The 17,138-nt window shown below is 39.1% G+C and overlaps 1 non-coding gene across 1 annotated transcript; it reads left to right on the top strand.

Annotated features, from left to right (window-relative positions):
• Positions 1–15,625: 15,625 nt before the first annotated feature.
• On the top strand, positions 15,626–15,697 carry TRNAM-CAU (transfer RNA methionine (anticodon CAU)). Its single transcript has one exon. It is a non-coding gene; the product is annotated as a tRNA-Thr (tRNA).
• The last annotated feature ends 1,441 nt before the right edge of the window (positions 15,698–17,138 follow it).

Below are 17,138 nucleotides of genomic sequence, written 5' to 3' on the forward strand. Positions count from 1 at the left end.
GGGGGCGGGCGGGCGGGCGGGGAGGGGGTGGGGACGCGGGAGGGGAGCCGCGCCGCCCAGCCGCCGCCCTGCGCCGCCCGCCGGGTCCCCGCAGTCGGCAGTCGGGCGAGAATGCTCCCCCTGGCGGGCGGGCCGGCGGGGGTCGCTAGGAGGGGTACCGGTACCCCACTCCACTGGGGCGGCCGCCCACCTGCGCGCGGGAAGGGGCTTCCTGGATGGCGAAGGAGGGCGGCAGTCCCTGGGCCCCTTTCCTCTCTGGCGGAGTCTCTGCCCGCATTGGTCTCCCTTTAATATTACTCCTGGGTCAGGGGGACCGCTCTCCTTGTGATTCCAAGGAGGGAGATGGGCTGTGGGGAAGCCTGCGCGGGTAGAGCAGATATGTGGCTTGTTACTAGTGCAGCGTGAATTCAAACATGTCAGGGGACACCGCCCTATCACTGTTTTCTAACCTTTTCATTTTTCTTGTTGGGATGGAATCTGGAAGCCACTGGGAGTTGTCGCTTGCATCTTTGATGAAGTTACCTCTTCCTCCACCCCTACCCCCACCCCACCCCCCGCTGCTCTTTTTCACTTTGAGCCAGTAAGTTGTTATTGGGCACCTCGGCAGCTCAAGTAGCAGTGTTGTCGGTCTTGCTGAATGCTCTCCTGAAATATCCTCCCCAAAACAAGCTCTATTGGAAGAAGCAGGTTGGGGACATGGGTGAATGTATTGTGTTCGGAAAGTAGGATGTTACTCAGACATTTGGATGTATAGGATTAATATTTTTAGATTATCAGTAAAGTGTAGGCTTTGAACTAAAAATAAGGCTTACATTTGCACCGACAAGAGCAGTCGACAAGTATGAATTGTACTTGAAGTAAGAGTCTATACAAAAGGGATCGTGGCATATCACAGGGGATATAGAGAAAGTATGCTTATTTGTAATAGAATGTTTAAATGAGTGTGTTGCAGTGCCATAGCATTCGGAGTGGTGTTATTGAGCAGAGTTGGACTCCGTGAAAATAACATAAAAAAGTAAAAGACAAAATATTATCTTTTTCCTTCCCGATGAAAGTTACTCAACTCTACTGATTTTGATGCACTTTAAATTTATGAAATGAAAGTAACATTCATTAAGCACAGCTTTGTTCCAAGCAAGGTACTGCAGGGGAGGCAAAAACCTTTGAGTTTCAAGGTTGGGTTTTTTTGTTTGTTTGTTTGGTTTTTTTGTTTGTTTGTTTGTTTTGCTTAGAACCTCCAGAATGGGCACAGCCCTGCCACTCATTTTAGACTTCTGACCTGTAGAACTGGGAGAGAATTAATTCGTGTTGCTTTAAGCCTCTAAGTTTGGATGAGTCGTTAAAGCAGCAGCAGGAAGTGAAAGCCATTTACCTGGTTCACTGACTCAGGACTAACCACCTTCTGGGTTAATTAACCAGAGCACATTTGTTTCCTTCAACAGAAAATTTGCCCTCGCTCACCAGACTGAAAGTTTGCTACCCTGGTTCCAACAAATGCCACAAAGCACTGTAACATCAACCTTGGTCAGGTCAACTTGTCTGCTATAGTATTTTGCTTTCATTAACAAAGTGTTTCTTTGTCTTGTGATGATGCTAATTGGAGGGCGGGATTATGACTTCTATTCTGATTTTCTAAACGTATCTTTAATAAGCATGTATTAATTTTGTGATTAAATGACATAATCATTAACAATTTTAAAGGAAAAAAAAAACCTTTGAGTTTAGAATTACAGAAATAATCAGGGAACAGTTACAGTCAGCCTTGGATAGATAATCAGTTTCTGCTGGATTATGGCTTGCACATACTTTGAAGAGCCAAAAAGTTAAGAAATCTTTAATTACTGAGATACTTGGGGGCAGGCAGTGGTTGCTGTTGTAATTTTTGCTCTCTCATTTTCCACCTTTACCTGTTTGTTTTGTGAGTTTCTGCAGCTCAGGCTTTTTGGATCTCTGCAAAATAGCAGAAATAACTCTCTGGATTCTCTTAGGGAAAAAAAAAAAAACTTTAATCATCCCCTCCCACCCGAAATAGCATCTTAAATAACTTTACATTTGCATCACATCTGGAATTTAGCCTAGCAAATTTCTGTTATTTCTTTTAACCTAAAAGGAGAAAATCACAAGGTATCTCAACTCTGTACTCTGCCAGTTAAGCCACAGAGCATCCTACAAGGATGCAATCTGACACTGAATTTTGCAAGCCTATTGCCAATCTCTTCATGAAACTATCAGTTCATTTTTAGCAGAAACATCAATTTGTTTCTGCATCAGTTTGTTTTTGGTGTTATTTTCTATTATAATTCTATGTAATAAATATTCATTAAATGCCACTATTCGCTCAAAAGCATTGTTAGGTAAATAAAACCAATAATCATAGATCAAGGAATTGAATAGGAACTTAGAGATCATCTTATTCAGTCTCCCAGAGTCTCTGTTTAAGCAGCTTTTATTGCTGGATTTTTTTATTATGTTGAGTTTAAAAAGTGAATTCAGTTAACAGTATCTAAGAAAGTAAGTAACAGATCTCCTTTATTCCTTTGCTTTTTCTCTTCAACCTTTTAAAAAGGTTTTGTCATGTTTTCTTCCACCCAGACACTGTGGGTAGATACAAGAGGAAAAGTCATAGTCCCTACCCTGGAGGATCTCATAGTCTAGGATGGCAGTTCTCTGAATCCCCCCAGTCCCACACACAATAGATAATATTCACATACTCAACTTTCTTCCAAGGTGGAAGTGAAGATAAGGTAAACTGTGACTTACACCCAGTTTCCGGACCCATCAGTTGTACCCCTATCTCAACAAAGTATATTGGAATATTAGTAGGCAGGAGTAACTTTATAGAAGTAACCCTGAATCCACTCTAGTTTAAGAAAGGGGAAAGATCAATTGTTTTCAAACTTCACTACTTTAACTTTTATTAGTGCAAATAAATTACAAGTACATCTTAGCACTGATAAAGACAAGCCAGGATGACCAAACACTGTGGTGGAGAACCTCTGACCTCGTGGGGAAACTCATTATTAGTTGTCAGCTGCTTTCTCTTCAGTCCTACAGAAATTCTGAGGGAGCCATGTGTTCTCTTAGTCTTACCATCTTAAGGCCATCAGAGTGTTAGTAAAACCCTACTCTGTCAGGGAAATATTACATTTCCTTGATGTCTATCTATACATATGGTGGCCAAAACTAAAAAATTTTACCATGCTGCTATTAATGCAGCCTGGTATTTCCTTAGTTGCAGTTACATTGTAATTAATATTCAATATTTATTAAACAGTAACTAGGTTTTAGGCAGACGGCTAGACTCTGAAGACTCAAAAAACAAAGGAACATAGTATTGCCTTTAACATGGCAAAGCAATCTGGTAGGTGCAATAATAAAAATACATATACATATGGTCCTAGAAGGGCTTCATGAGAGGAGACCATAACCTTTATCTGTGGAGGTCCACAGCATCTTGAACTTGAATATATTTAGGGGATTACTAAGAGGGGGTGCTTTGTACTCAAAGAAAAGGGTGGCATGGGGAATGAAGGAACTTGGATCTGTCCATGATCAGCAGCACGGAGAATAGTCATTCACCAAAAAAATGTAACTTCAAACTCTTTGTTGCCCTATGCTTATCAGTTAAGGGAAATAATTTCCTTGGATAGTTGCCCGAAGGATGGGCTGATTATCTAAATGTGCCCTTGAATCCTCTGAGACAATCAGCTAGAGAGATCATTGGACTGTCGCATTTCTGGTCGCTGTTAGCCTTGTTCTTACTCAGTTTGGTAATATAAGGGGCTGATCAACACGTGGATGCCTTGAATAAGCTAATAATTTGGCCCTCCAATCCGACTAGTAATTTGGTCTCCTTCAAAACCATATTCTTGAAAAATGTATTCAATGTTTATTTAAGTGGAAAGGCAGAAAAAACAGCTGGAACAGTGTCTCAGGGAACTAAAACCTTCAAGTTACCAGACCCTAACTTCTTAGGCAGCAGTTCACAGGCCATCTGAGCATCCTTTTTGTGGGGGAGGTCTTATCACACCCCAAGCATTTTACCAAAGTAGTTCTTTTTGGCCACATCATTCCTAGAAGAACTCAGGTGAATACAAATTTGAGCAATGTTTTGGCGCCCCAGAGATGTGCAGTATCCTTTATAGACTGGCTCCTGGGCAGCAGCCTGGCTCAGCTCCCTCTGTTCTGCTGCTGCTGCCCCTGTGCTCAGTGCAGGAGCATGCTGAGGGCGGCTCTGAGAAACGGACACGCAAAGCTGCTTTACTTTCGCAGACCCAAATTTACAGCCTACCTCTAACAAAGAACGTAGTTGCTAAAGGCATGCATGTTAGTATTCTAACCTCACTCCTGGATTTATCGGATTTTCCTTCCTGCAGCTCCTTATTTCCTTTATTTATTTATTTATTTATTTATTTATTTATTTATTTATTTATTTATTTTTGCTGGATATTTTTACTCTCTAGGCTTCTCAGATGCTTTTTGTAAGTAGACTTTATTTTTTAGAACAGTTTTAGATTTACAGAATATAAAGATAGTACAGAGTCCTCATATACTCATGCCCAGTTTCCCGTTATCAACACCTTACATTTTATGGTACATTTGTTACAATCAATGAAAAAAATAAAAATTAAAAAATAAACCAGTGTTGATGTGTTATTATTAACTAAAGTCCAGTTTATTCCAATCTCTTTAATTTTTACCTGATGTCCTTTTTCTCTTCAAGGATCCCATTCAGGATCCACATTTCATTTAATTGTCACGTCTCCTTAGGCTCCTCATGGCTGAGACAGTTTCTCAGATTTTGGTTGTTTGCTTGTTTGTTATGACTGGGACAGTATTGAGGTGTATCAGTCAGATACTTTGTGGAATGCCCCTTTATTGGAATTGGGTGTTTTTCTCATGGCTAGACTGTATGATGGGCTTTGGGGAGGAAGAACACAGACAATGGTCCATTTTAATTGCACCCTATCGAGGGTTCATACCAGCCAGATGATTTCATGATTTATCACTGTTGATGTTGGCTTTGATTACACGGCTAAGGTTGTGTTTGTTGCTTTTCTCTGTTGTAATGTTACTCTTTTTTCCTCCTTTCCATGCTGGACTCTTCTGAGGGAAATCACTAAGTGCAGCCCACACTTAATGATTGGGGAGTTTTGCTCTCTCTCCTTTATTGTGTTTCAAATTTTTCAGTCGGTTTTCAACCCCTTTTTTTTTCAAATAGAGGTACTGGGGATTGAACTCAGTACATCATGCATGCTAAGTATGTGCTCTACCATTATCCACCCCCCCACCCGCCCCTGCTCTCCTTTAGAGTGAGATATCTACATAAATTATTTGGAAATCTTCACAAGGAGACTTCTCTCTTTTCTCCCATTTGTTTATTTAGTTGATCTTTGTTGACAGCACTATGGAGTCATGAATATTTCCTTTATATACTGGGTTGTAATCCAGTACTCCTTCACTTTATTGCTTAAGTTGCTCCAGCTTTGATAGTTTGGGTGCTCCTTCTGTTGGCTCTATATCCCCTTGACTTGCTTCCATCAATGTAGTTTTTATTGTTTGTTTGTCGCTTCCTTATTTTCTGACACTGCAAGATGCTCTATGCTCAGCTTGTATATTTCCTGTCCTGTCCTAGGATCAGCTATTTCTTGAAGATGTCCTTGTTATTTTATAGGAGAGTGGTATTAGAGACTAAAATTTGGTTTTTGGTGGGTAATTGCTTCTAGACCCTCTCAGCTGACAGAGCAAGGAAATATGTGTGTATTCTAATAAATATACCCATAGCTCTGTTTCTGTGTTTGGAACCATCCCATCTGTATTAAGCTAAACATGATTTCAGACTGATCCACACAACCAACTCTCATCCATTGCCACATAGATTGTTCTAGCCTTTTCCCTTTGTTTATCTGTAAATTCCTTCTCCAACAGTGAGAAACAGCTTCCATTATCTAACATCCACTTACCTAATTGCTCAATTTGAGTATACATTTATGGAAGTATCAGAATTGTTAACTTTACCCCTGTGGATACTGGTTTATCAACTTGAGTCCAGTGCAGTTCCTTTTGTCGTTAGTTTTACAGACTCCAGTCCTTCCCAGGTGGTGATCTGGAACTCCACCATTTCCTTAGGTAAGCACCCATTTCCTCCACTCTCTTCAGTGAGGTCGTTTTATGTATGTATAATACAGACAGATAATGTCACAATCTGCACTCCCTCCTCAGATCCCCCACCCTCTGTTTTAATTGCCTCCTTTTCACCCTGTTGGTGAGGGAGGAATTCCCTCCCTAGGGTTATGGGAATAGCCAAACAGACAACACCTGACACAGGACAGATGCTGTCAACAACAGTGTATTGGTCACATATACTTACAGCCCAGGGCAGGAGGGCACCACATACTGCTCAGGACCACACGGAAGTTGCACTCAGGAGAAGGAGAAACAACCAGAGGCTGTGGGCGGCAGGCTCTGTAATACCAAGAGGGTAAAGTGCCCCTGATTCCTGTGAAGAATATGATTAGTTGTCTGAATAATCCCATAAACTGTCAAAGATCTGAGCCCACTACTCAGGGATTAGCCCTGACTGTGCCTAGTCCCTTCGGTAAAGAGGCTTCGAGGTTTAGCTAGAGAAACTTACCTGTGGGAAAAGAAGGGGGAGGAACTTAGAGTTGGGCTATTGTAGGCTCTCCCAATTTTACCAGGTTAAATAAACATGACTGTCAAGGCAACACATAATACTGAGCCTTAATATTAAGCCTTATACTACAACCTTCCAAATGATTTTTTAGAACTTTGCATATGTTAAGGTTCACTCTGTGTTGTTAATTTTTGTGGGCTTTGAAAATGTCATGTATCCACTGTTATGGTATCATACAGAATAGTTTCACCACCCTAAAAAATCTCGTGTTGCTTCACCTATTCAACCATTCTCTTCTTTTTCCTGTCTCTATAATTTTGTTTATCAGAAGGTCATATAATTGGAATCATACAGCATATATTTTCAAACTGGCTTCTTTTCCTTAGCAATATCCACTAAGGTTCATCTGTTTCTTCTGTCATCCTTAAATGTTTTTGAAACAAGGAAAATATAAAATATTTTTCAAATTTAAAGAAGTGTCTCCATTCTAAAATATTTTCTTAAATATTTGAAATCTTTTATACTTTCTAAAAGAATCTTACTATGGTACAGATTTATTCAAAGTTATGTTGAATGTACTGAGGGTATACTTTGAAGAACTAAGCTATTATATAGCTTTGGTGGATTCCTCAATAAGTAATAAATTATATAAGAAATGAAACAGTTAAAGACGATTTTTTGGTGCAGAATATTCTTTACATATGTAGTCATTACATGAGGCCACTAACTTAATTCTCATATTCTTTATATCTATTATATAATTAAATTCAAGTACATTAAAGTTCAACTACATTATGAAATGTATAGATCTTTTAATTTCAGAAATTAAGTTGGTTATATGTGGGAATTTTGGGATTTTTTGTATGCTAGGAATTTGTTCTAAGTTTAGTATATTTTTACTGAAATGCTTCTAAAATCCTTGACTAGAATTTTAACATGGAGAATCTTCTGGGTGCCTTATTGGATTAAATACATTATTGTTGATCTTTACTAAAAGGCTTTTTTTTTGTCTGGAATTAATATTTTGTTGTGTTTTTTACTTTCTTAGATTTCCAAGTACTCATTGATTTGACTCAAAACTTGCATCAAGTGTCTGAAATCTCTCGAGGCATGGGAACAAGTGATGCGTATCATCAGTTTGAGTTTCTTGAACTCTGCTAGAGCTTTCTTACCTGCTTCAGTTGTTTGCCTTCTATACCTGTCTCAGAGTTCTCATCCGAGCATCCTCTTCACCCCAATCCTGGAGAGGCCCTTTACCTTTCTCCTATTATGGGTTTAATGTTTCCTGTATACCATGGTTTCCCTCGTTCTGTTTGTTTAATGTTTTGTCCATCCTCCCTAGTTTTGATGGAACATATCCCACCAGTGTTTTTATGAGAAAGCCTCAGGGAAGTAAATTTTTCTGAGAGATTATGTTTGAAAATGTCTTTATTATTCCCTCACACTTAATAGTTTGGCTGTACAGTGTTTTAAGTGGTAAAGAATTTCCTTGAGAGTTTTGAAGTCATTTCTCCATTATCTTCTAACTTCCCTTCTTCTTTTAGATGAGTTTATTGAAGTGTAATTTACATACGATAAAATTCACTTTTTTTATATATAGATTTCAACAAGATTTGAAAAAATGTATACATTTTTGTAAAATGTAAAAATGTATACAATTGTGTAAACACCACCACAATCAAGATACAGAATACTTGCACTACTCCCCAATATTCCCTGTGCCCTTTTCATTTCTGTCACTATAATTTTGTTTTTCTCAGAATGTCATATAAAGAAAAATCATACAATATGTAGCCTTTTGCATCCAGCTTCTTTCACTTAGCCTAACACTTCTGAGACTCATCCATGTTGTTGCATGTGTCAGTAGCTCACTGCTTCCTATTGCTGAATAGTATTTCATTGTGTGGATAATCCAAAATTTATTTATCCATTCTCTTATTATGATGTTTGTGTTGTTTGTAATTCTTGGAACAGGAATAGCTTGTTATAAACATTCACATATAAGTGTCTGCATTTTCATTTCTTTTGAATAAATACTCAAGAGTGGAATTGCTGGGGCTGTATAGTACGTGTATGTTTAGCTTTATAAGAAGCAGCCAAATTGTTTTCTAAAATGGCTATGCCATTTTGCACTTCCACCAGCAGTGAATGAGCGGTTTTTCCTTATTAGTGCTTGGTATTGTCAGTTTTATTTAACGTTAGCTATTGTAGTAGATGTGTAGTGCTGTGTCATTGTGGTTTTCATTTGCGCTTCCTGATACTGATGTTTAGCATCTTTTCACGTGTTTATTTGTCATGCATATTCATTCTTTGGTAAACTATCTGTTCAAATCTTTTGCCCACTTTAAAAATTGGGCATTTTTTTGAATTATTAAGTTCTTCTGAATACAAATCATTTATCATGTTTTGCATGTATTTTCTCCAAGCCTGAATGTTGTGTTTTTATTTTCTTAATTCTGACCTTTTTTAAAGTGTTTGTTTGTTTGTTTTATGAGGGGAAGTGATTAAGTTTATTTATCTATTTATATTTGAAGGAGGTACTGGGGACTGAACCCAGGACCTCCCAGGACTTCGTGCATACTAAACATGTGCGCTACCATTTGAGCTATATACCCTTCCCCCTTAATTCTGACTTGTGAAGAATAGAAATATTTAGTTTTGATGAAGTTCAACTTACTATTTTTTTCTTTTATAGATTGTGCTTATATGCCATATCTAAGAAGTCTTTGCCTAACCCAAGGTCACAAAGATTTTCTTCTGTTTTTCTCAGTCTTATAGCTTTAGGTTTTACATTTAGACCTTTGATCCATCTTGACGTCATAATCCAAGACAAATTTTGAAATTCCTTTATTTTCATTAAAATTTTTTTTTTGTATATGCATTCATTGTTCTAGGACTATTTGTTAAAGACTATTCTTTCTCCATTGAGTTAACTTGGTGCCTTTGTTAAAAATCAAATTACATATATTTATGGACCTATTTCTGGACTCTATTATGTTCCACTCATTTATATCTACTCTTGTACCAGTACTATACTTCTTGACTACTGTAGCTTTATAGTAAGGCTCTTTTTATGGTTTCTGTTTTGTTTTAAACAGCTATATTGCTATTCGTTGTAAGGATGTACTGTAATTTATTTAACTAAACCTCTACTTAGGGGATTTAGTTGTTTCTATTTTTTTATATTACAAATAATGCAACAAGTGGCTGTAGGCATATAACTTTGTGCCTTTGTGACAGTACTTGTGTAGGGTACATGTTTAGAATTGGGAGTGCTAGATCGTGCTTCCCCTAGTGATTGGGTCTAGTTTCAGGTCCAGATCCATTTAGGTAAGCCTTATAATGTAATTAATTGGGCTGTGCTTGGCTGTGTTCTAAGGTACTGTGTCTGATCATAAACAGTGCCTTGGGGCCATGTGTTAAAGCAAAGATTTCCTACTTTCCTCTTTGGTCAGTTCCTGTAAGCTAGAGAGAGGTGTTTCCTCAAGAACACAAAAGTTAAGAGTGCTGTCAGAGTTAAAGAGAGTGTTTGTCAGGCCATGAGGAGCATTCTGCCTGTTTTGACAGTTATACTTTTGATCAATTGGCAAGCCTATTTTCAAACAACTCTTAATTATCTGGGAGTGGATTAATCAGTTTGTTGATTAGCTACGGAGGCAGATGAAGTGCATTGTGTGGTGGAGAAGTTGAGTAGGTGGGAAAAGTAAGACCTTGAGGTTGAACCTGAGCTCAGGTGGTAAGCATCTCAGGCCATGCCTTCTCTGCTCTCTCTGCTTCTCAACCTAATCTTCACCAAGTAGCTTCTAAACCTCAATTATAGATAATCCCAAATGGTTAACCCACCCCTACCTGGATAATGAGTTGATTGTAATTTTGTTTTAAACATGACTTGGGCTTATCCATAACCACTCTACCTTCTTCCTACCCTTCTCGGTTCACTGATGTATTCCCAATGCCTAGATCAGTGCCTGGCACGTACACAGTGTACGATTTACATTTGTAGATAGAATGTTGTTAAAAATAAGTTTATTGAATATACATTCATCCTGATGACTTGGTTAACATGAGCTTCACTGAGATAAGCCACCCTCCTTATTCTGATCAAATCAAATTTCGGAGCATATCATGGTATAGAGTCTATGGCATATAGCATAGACTGCCGACCTTGGGGAATTCACCAAGATACATGTTGTCTGTAGGGCTTTGTCTTCCTGCTATTGTCAAAGTGATACCCATTACCCAGGAATATTACCTACTTAGTAATAATAATGATCACCAACATTTATCAGACTCTTACTCTGTGCCAGGCAGCATAAACACTTTATATCTCCATCTCCTGTTATTCTCATAGCAACACTTCAAAACAAACAATGCTATGAGGTAGGTACAGAGATCTACTATTTTACAGGTTAAAAATCTGGGCTTAATTAACTGACCTAAAAGCTAGTAACTTTGTGTGTTTTGATTTTATCTATATATTTACATGGTGAATGCAGTATTATTTTAGATGAAGACAACTTTACCAAATGATCACTCAACCCCAGAACACTAAACTTGTTATTGTCTAGGTGTGTGCTACCCAGTAGGGTAACCGCCAGCCACCCACAGCTAGTCTGAACTGAGATGTACTGAGAGCATAGAATGCACACTGTATTTTTAAGACTTAGTATAAAAAATAAAGAATGCAAAATATCTCAATTCTTACACTAATTACATAAATGATACTGTGTTAGGCATAATTGTCTAAATAAAACATACTATTAAAATTAGCTTCACTTTACATTTTTAGATGTGGCTTTAGAAAACTTACAACTACATCTGTGGTTTGCATTTCTGGCTCATGTTGTATTTCTACTAGACAGTGCTTTTCTAGCTCATTTTAGATATTTATATTGGCCAGCTCAGCACAGATTTTACTCAGGTTGAATCTGACAAAGAGCTCTAGAGCTGTAACAAAATGATTCTTGGTGGTTCAGAAAGAGGCCTACAGTTTCTCCTGGGCCAAGTTCCTACAGTACGGGGGGCTTTCTGTCAGGCCCCTGCAGTGTTGGTGGCTTCTCCAGTGCCAGGTTCCTGCCTTGTGCACTGGCCAAAGGCCTCTAATGACCAGAAGCTTCTCTCAGATACCCTTCTGGCAGCTTCACAGCAGAACACTGTTGAGCAAGGCACCTCCCCATGAATGGCTTCCCCAGTGTCATCCCTCTGGTGGCTTTCTTGCAAGTCCCAGGAGCAAGACACTTCCACATCCAGTGCGCTGTGCTGCACCTTCTCTGACATCTGGATCTCAACTCCCAGTGTGGGGAGGCCTCTTCCTTTGGTGCTCTATCTCAGCTCTAGGGGTAGGGGCCTCTCCTTATTTCTGCTTTTCCTGTATTCTAGAGAATTACTATTCTAGAGAATTACTATGTGATTTGTCTCCTCATTGAACCCTCACTACCAAAAATTTTTATTGGATGTTTATATTTGTATACTCTATTATGTTACTTCTAGTATTTATATAATGATTACGTTTTAGTCCAATAAGTGAAATTTTCCTATTTGCCAGTATTAAATGCCTGTCTATGCTTGCATCTATAGATTTTAGCATTGGCCTAAACTCAAGTAGTTGAAAAATGCCAGAAGGCATAATGTGGTAACTGTCTTTAAATCTGCCTATAGTTCATCTATTCAGATTCTAAGAGTTGTCTATTTGATGAATATGGAATTTATTAAAAATTTAAAAGTGTTAAAAAAAATTTAAAACTATTGACAATTTTACTCCTTAATATATTCCCAAAGGATGGGGGGCAAGTGGGAGGAAATCAGGAAAGGGCAGATCTGCTCTGATCAAGATGACTGGAAAACGGCTTGCTATTATTACCTTTTAAGACGTTAATCCAATGCTAAAATTACATATGTAAGTGGTATCCTAGATCTCTGTACTTTATGATGTATAATTAGTACTGTGGTTCCACATCAAGGCCTTAGATCAGTAAGGATTATATTTAATGAAGACAGATTGGCTACAAAAGGAATTTTACATTGTACAATGTCTTTATTAAAGCAGTGCATTCTAACAGTACTCACTGTTGTCAGAATATCACCAGAGAAAGAAAATATATACAAATTTAACAAATAAACTCTCTGTGCCTCAGTTTGCTCCTCTCCAGAATAAAGGAGTTTTATTACACCATCTCAAATCTCTTGAAACTCTAAAAGCACTGTGCCACGCTGTACTGCCTCACAGGGCATGTTCCCAGAGGTTTCTCTCTCCGGAGCCAGCCCTAATTGGACAGCACTTCTGAGGCTTCCTGCTTCCTGTCTCTCCTGCCTGGGGAGCTGCTTCTCCTCTGAGGGCAGCTCCCTTGCAGCACACAGACCATAAACAGTTTCTGCTCTGTGCCTTCTCCACTCTGAGGTGGCTGAACCATATACTGCCAAGCCTTCCTTCCCCCCATTCACCCAAGATAGTCGTGTTTCTGAAACAGTACTATTTGCCAGTTGGTGTCAATACCATTTGCTTCCTCCTTAGCCACCTCTACCACCTGCCCTAACTTAAGAAAGCTGGATCTTTCTTCAATACCCTGTTTCACCAGTTGTCTTTTTTTTTTTTTAAGACTGTTCGCCTAAAGGACTTTTTTCTCCACATAGTAACTCTAGAGTTCAAATCATTTTAAACATTTTTCAGAGCAACGTAAACACTTTACATGCACTAGACTTTTATTTGCAGAGCCATATAAATTAACATGCTCTCAGAATAGGGCTCTTTTTGCTTGGGGAACTACCAAATGAGACACACACATGGGAAATGTATCCAAGAACCTGGTTACAGCTTTTAGAATCCTCAGCCAGATCAAGGATATACAGGGGTCCAAGGGACAGACTGGTAAATTTTGTTTTTAGGAGTTTTTAGCATTCAACCCAACCTTCTTGGAAAAGGAGGTTACTACCTTCTAGCTCTAAATCTGGTAAAGGGAACTTCAATGGAACCACTCGGAGAGCTCTGAAATTTGTTTCCTGCAACTGTTTTGGTGGGGCCTGGGAGAGAGCTGCTGCCACAAAATCTCCCTGCACTTAAGAATTTGTTCAGGCCAGGGATGTGGGCATGTCTCCTGGGGACCAGACGTGGGCCACTCAGGAGACAGACAGCATGGGATAATTTTGGATCCTGTCTATAGGACACTCAGAGGTAGAGAAAACTTAAGAGGTTCGATCCTAGGGGCTAGCAATGATCACAAAAGATGATTTTGAATTAAGATCGGAACTATAGAAGTCATACAAATGCCCAAGAGAAAAAGTTTAATCATCTTGTGGGTCCAGATGCTGTCTATCCACCTAGCCAAGAAGAACCACCCCATCCCTTCACCTCGCCTTCCTTCTGCTATCTACTCTAACCCCAGTAAGGAGGGAAAGTACAGCTCACAGGCCCCAGAGAATACAGGGAGAAGGCTGAGATCAGAGAGATCAAGTCCCCTTCTCCACTCTTGGCTCCAGCCCAGAGGAGGCCCAAGTGGGAAGACGTGACTTAAGGTTAAGTCAACTTTGAATTGACTATTACACAGGATCAGACATTTTACTTACTGAAATAAAACTTTTTACAAATAATCATGACTGAAGACATTTTTTATTATCTTTGAGTGATCTAAAAATACAAGGGTCACACCAAGTCTTCATCCTGGGGGCACTGAAGTATATTTCCACTATATAAAGGACACAAAAATGAAGCTTTTTTTTTTTTTTTGTCTCAATCCACATACCACGCCTGTTCTATAAACCACTCACATACTACAGGAGAATCATTTTTCACTGGTATTTTCTCTGACAAAACATCCCTCATCCTTACTATGCAAGGAAGTGTTTGCTTCAAATTCCATTCTTGGTTTCTGAGGTTGAATGCCCTGTGCTTCTTATGATTGAATCTTATCAAACTATCTTTTGTTTTGAGAAAACCAAAAAACATAATCTGTATGTACTAATGTGTGAAGAGAAAGCTTTCTTTGAAACAAGTAAAACAATTCTATAATGCATTACTTTTTCTCAGATGAATATACAGTATTAGAAAGTTTCAGCTAATTGTAGCAAGGTTAAATTTTGCAACCAACTTAGAATTCAGAAGTTTGAGAACAATCTCCCTACCTGAATGTCTGTTCTTACCTTTGCAGGGCTGGCTCATTATCATAGAACTTTCTTAAGCACCTTCCTTAAGGTTTCTCCAGCCCACTATTACCACATTTTTGTCTTCACAGCAGTTATTACCACCTGAATTGCTTACCTGTTCTCGGTCTGTCACCCAACACAATACACGCGTAAGCACACACACAATTGAAATCTTTGTCTGAGAAGGATCCTTGTCTATTTTGTTTCCTATTTCTATCTCCTGGGCCTAGAACTGCTTCTGGCAGAGAGAGGTCAGTCACAAGGGATTTGGTTCATGAGCTAGGAACTGTATCAATAGAAATGAAAAGGAACCATAGAATATCTAGGTAACCTTCCAAGTGTCTTTTGCATAAACTGAATTCTCCATTCCTCACTGCCTAATCTCCGCTGAGCCTCTAGCAAGCTGGCTGTATTCTTGAGGCTCTACCGAAATAAGGTTTATGGAAAGTAGACATTAACCTAAATTTTGCCAAATTAAAAAAAAAATTAATTTTCTCCTCGGTTGTAGCCACATATTACCACATGTTCCCTCAAAAATATCTCCTTTCCTGGTTTGTGTGACTCAACTCTATCCTAGTTCCTGGGCTATTTCTGCAACCACTAGAGCTGTCAACTTCAACTGTGTGTTTTTGCTCCCACTGTATCTCTAACATTGCTGAGCACATAGTAGCATTGTCACATTTATTTACAAACAAACCACTCTCCTGTTTAGAGGGAAACAGAGGCTTGGAAGCAACTCCCTTTGACTCAAGTTTTATATATTCTCAGTAGAACCAGAACCTACAGCCAGCCCCACTGTTACCTTAGTCCATGACCTCGTAATTTTTGGACTACTTAAGAACCTGTTGGGGGGTAGGGAGTATAGCTCAGTGGTAGAGTACATGCTTCGTGTGCACGAGATTCTGGGTTCAATTCCCAGTGCCTCTGTGAAGGGGGAAAAAAACCTGTTGCCTGGTTTTCCAGCTTCAAGACTTATATCCACACCATTAATTTTACTAATGAGACCACTGTGTGCTTAAAACCTTCCATTTATCACTGCTTAAGGTTGAAGTACAAACTCATGATCTATCACTGCTTACCTTTCCTGATTCTTCTCTTGCCAACTCCTTCCCATTCTCTTGACCTGACAGACAATATCTGATTGAAAAGCCAAGTAAACACACAAGTTATGAAGACAACCATCTGGTCCTGAGTACCCTCTGCCCAAGGAACACAAATTCCTTAGCTGTGGCATTAGCCCAAGGCATCCTTTGTCAGACTGATCCACTGCCCAAACCAACTCGGGCTCTCAAGACATGTTGTATGCCAGAGATGGAATCTCTGCAAACTAGTCTTCAATGAGCAACTGAATCTACCTGTTTGCGCTCTACACTGAATGTGTTAGCCCAGCTCCATCTTTCCCACTGCCTCTCCCTGGGCTTTAAAATTAACTGTGATTGAAGCAGATTCAATTGGTCTGTGACTCCTCTGCTGCATGGGATTCCACTGTACCAGAGTAATTTCCCACTGAAACCTAATCTGTTAAGGGCCATAGGCAGTGTACTGGCAAGCAAGATAAGCTCACCTTATACTCAAAAAACACAGGCCTGTCTTACTGCATCACTGCCCATCTCATGCAACCCCTTTATGCTAATTGCTTTTTCTAACACATGATTCAGAAATTGCAAGGTCTTCAGGTCAGTGCCCACTTGCCCCAAAGTCTATCACTTACTCCATCCTGGGCATTACCTATCTTCCTATCTTAATGGGCATCTGCATCACTTAGTTATCAACCACTAGCAACACTAGAAGATTTCAGAAGGATCTTAAGATCAAGTCAAACTGTTTCAGTAGCCTCAATCCAAAATATATTAAAATTGCTATTTTTTGTACATCAAAGCAATTTCATAAACTCAAACCTCTTGTACTAACTTTAGGTTGTGGCCACTATAAAAAAGCACCTTCATTTACTCAGCTGTTTACTGTGCTCACAAGCCCATAAAGTTATTGTTAGCCCTACAGTTTAATCACACTAACAAACATAACTGTATCCAGAAACTTACGTAACTATGCATCCCTCAAGTACAGAGCACTGAGTCATTATACTGAGTCTCATATGTTGAAGTCCAATGTAGATTTAGATCAGCAAGGGCTTTTATACAAGTAAATGTAAGCTGAGACCTGAAGGACAAGTTAGGAGTTAAGAATAGCTATTAACTATATTTGGGGAATGCACTCAAAGGCTGGTGAGGCAGTGCAGATCATGAAACCCCCTCAAGGTCAAATTAAGCACATTATCCTTAACACAATGGGAAGCTACAAGTTAGGAAAGCACAGCTTGGCCACATTGCTGTATTATGCTAGTTTTCCCACAAGTATTTTGGATACT

The sequence above is a fragment of the Camelus bactrianus genome, chromosome 3 (assembly GCF_048773025.1).
Source record: "Camelus bactrianus isolate YW-2024 breed Bactrian camel chromosome 3, ASM4877302v1, whole genome shotgun sequence".
NCBI classification, from domain to species: Eukaryota; Metazoa; Chordata; class Mammalia; order Artiodactyla; family Camelidae; genus Camelus; species Camelus bactrianus.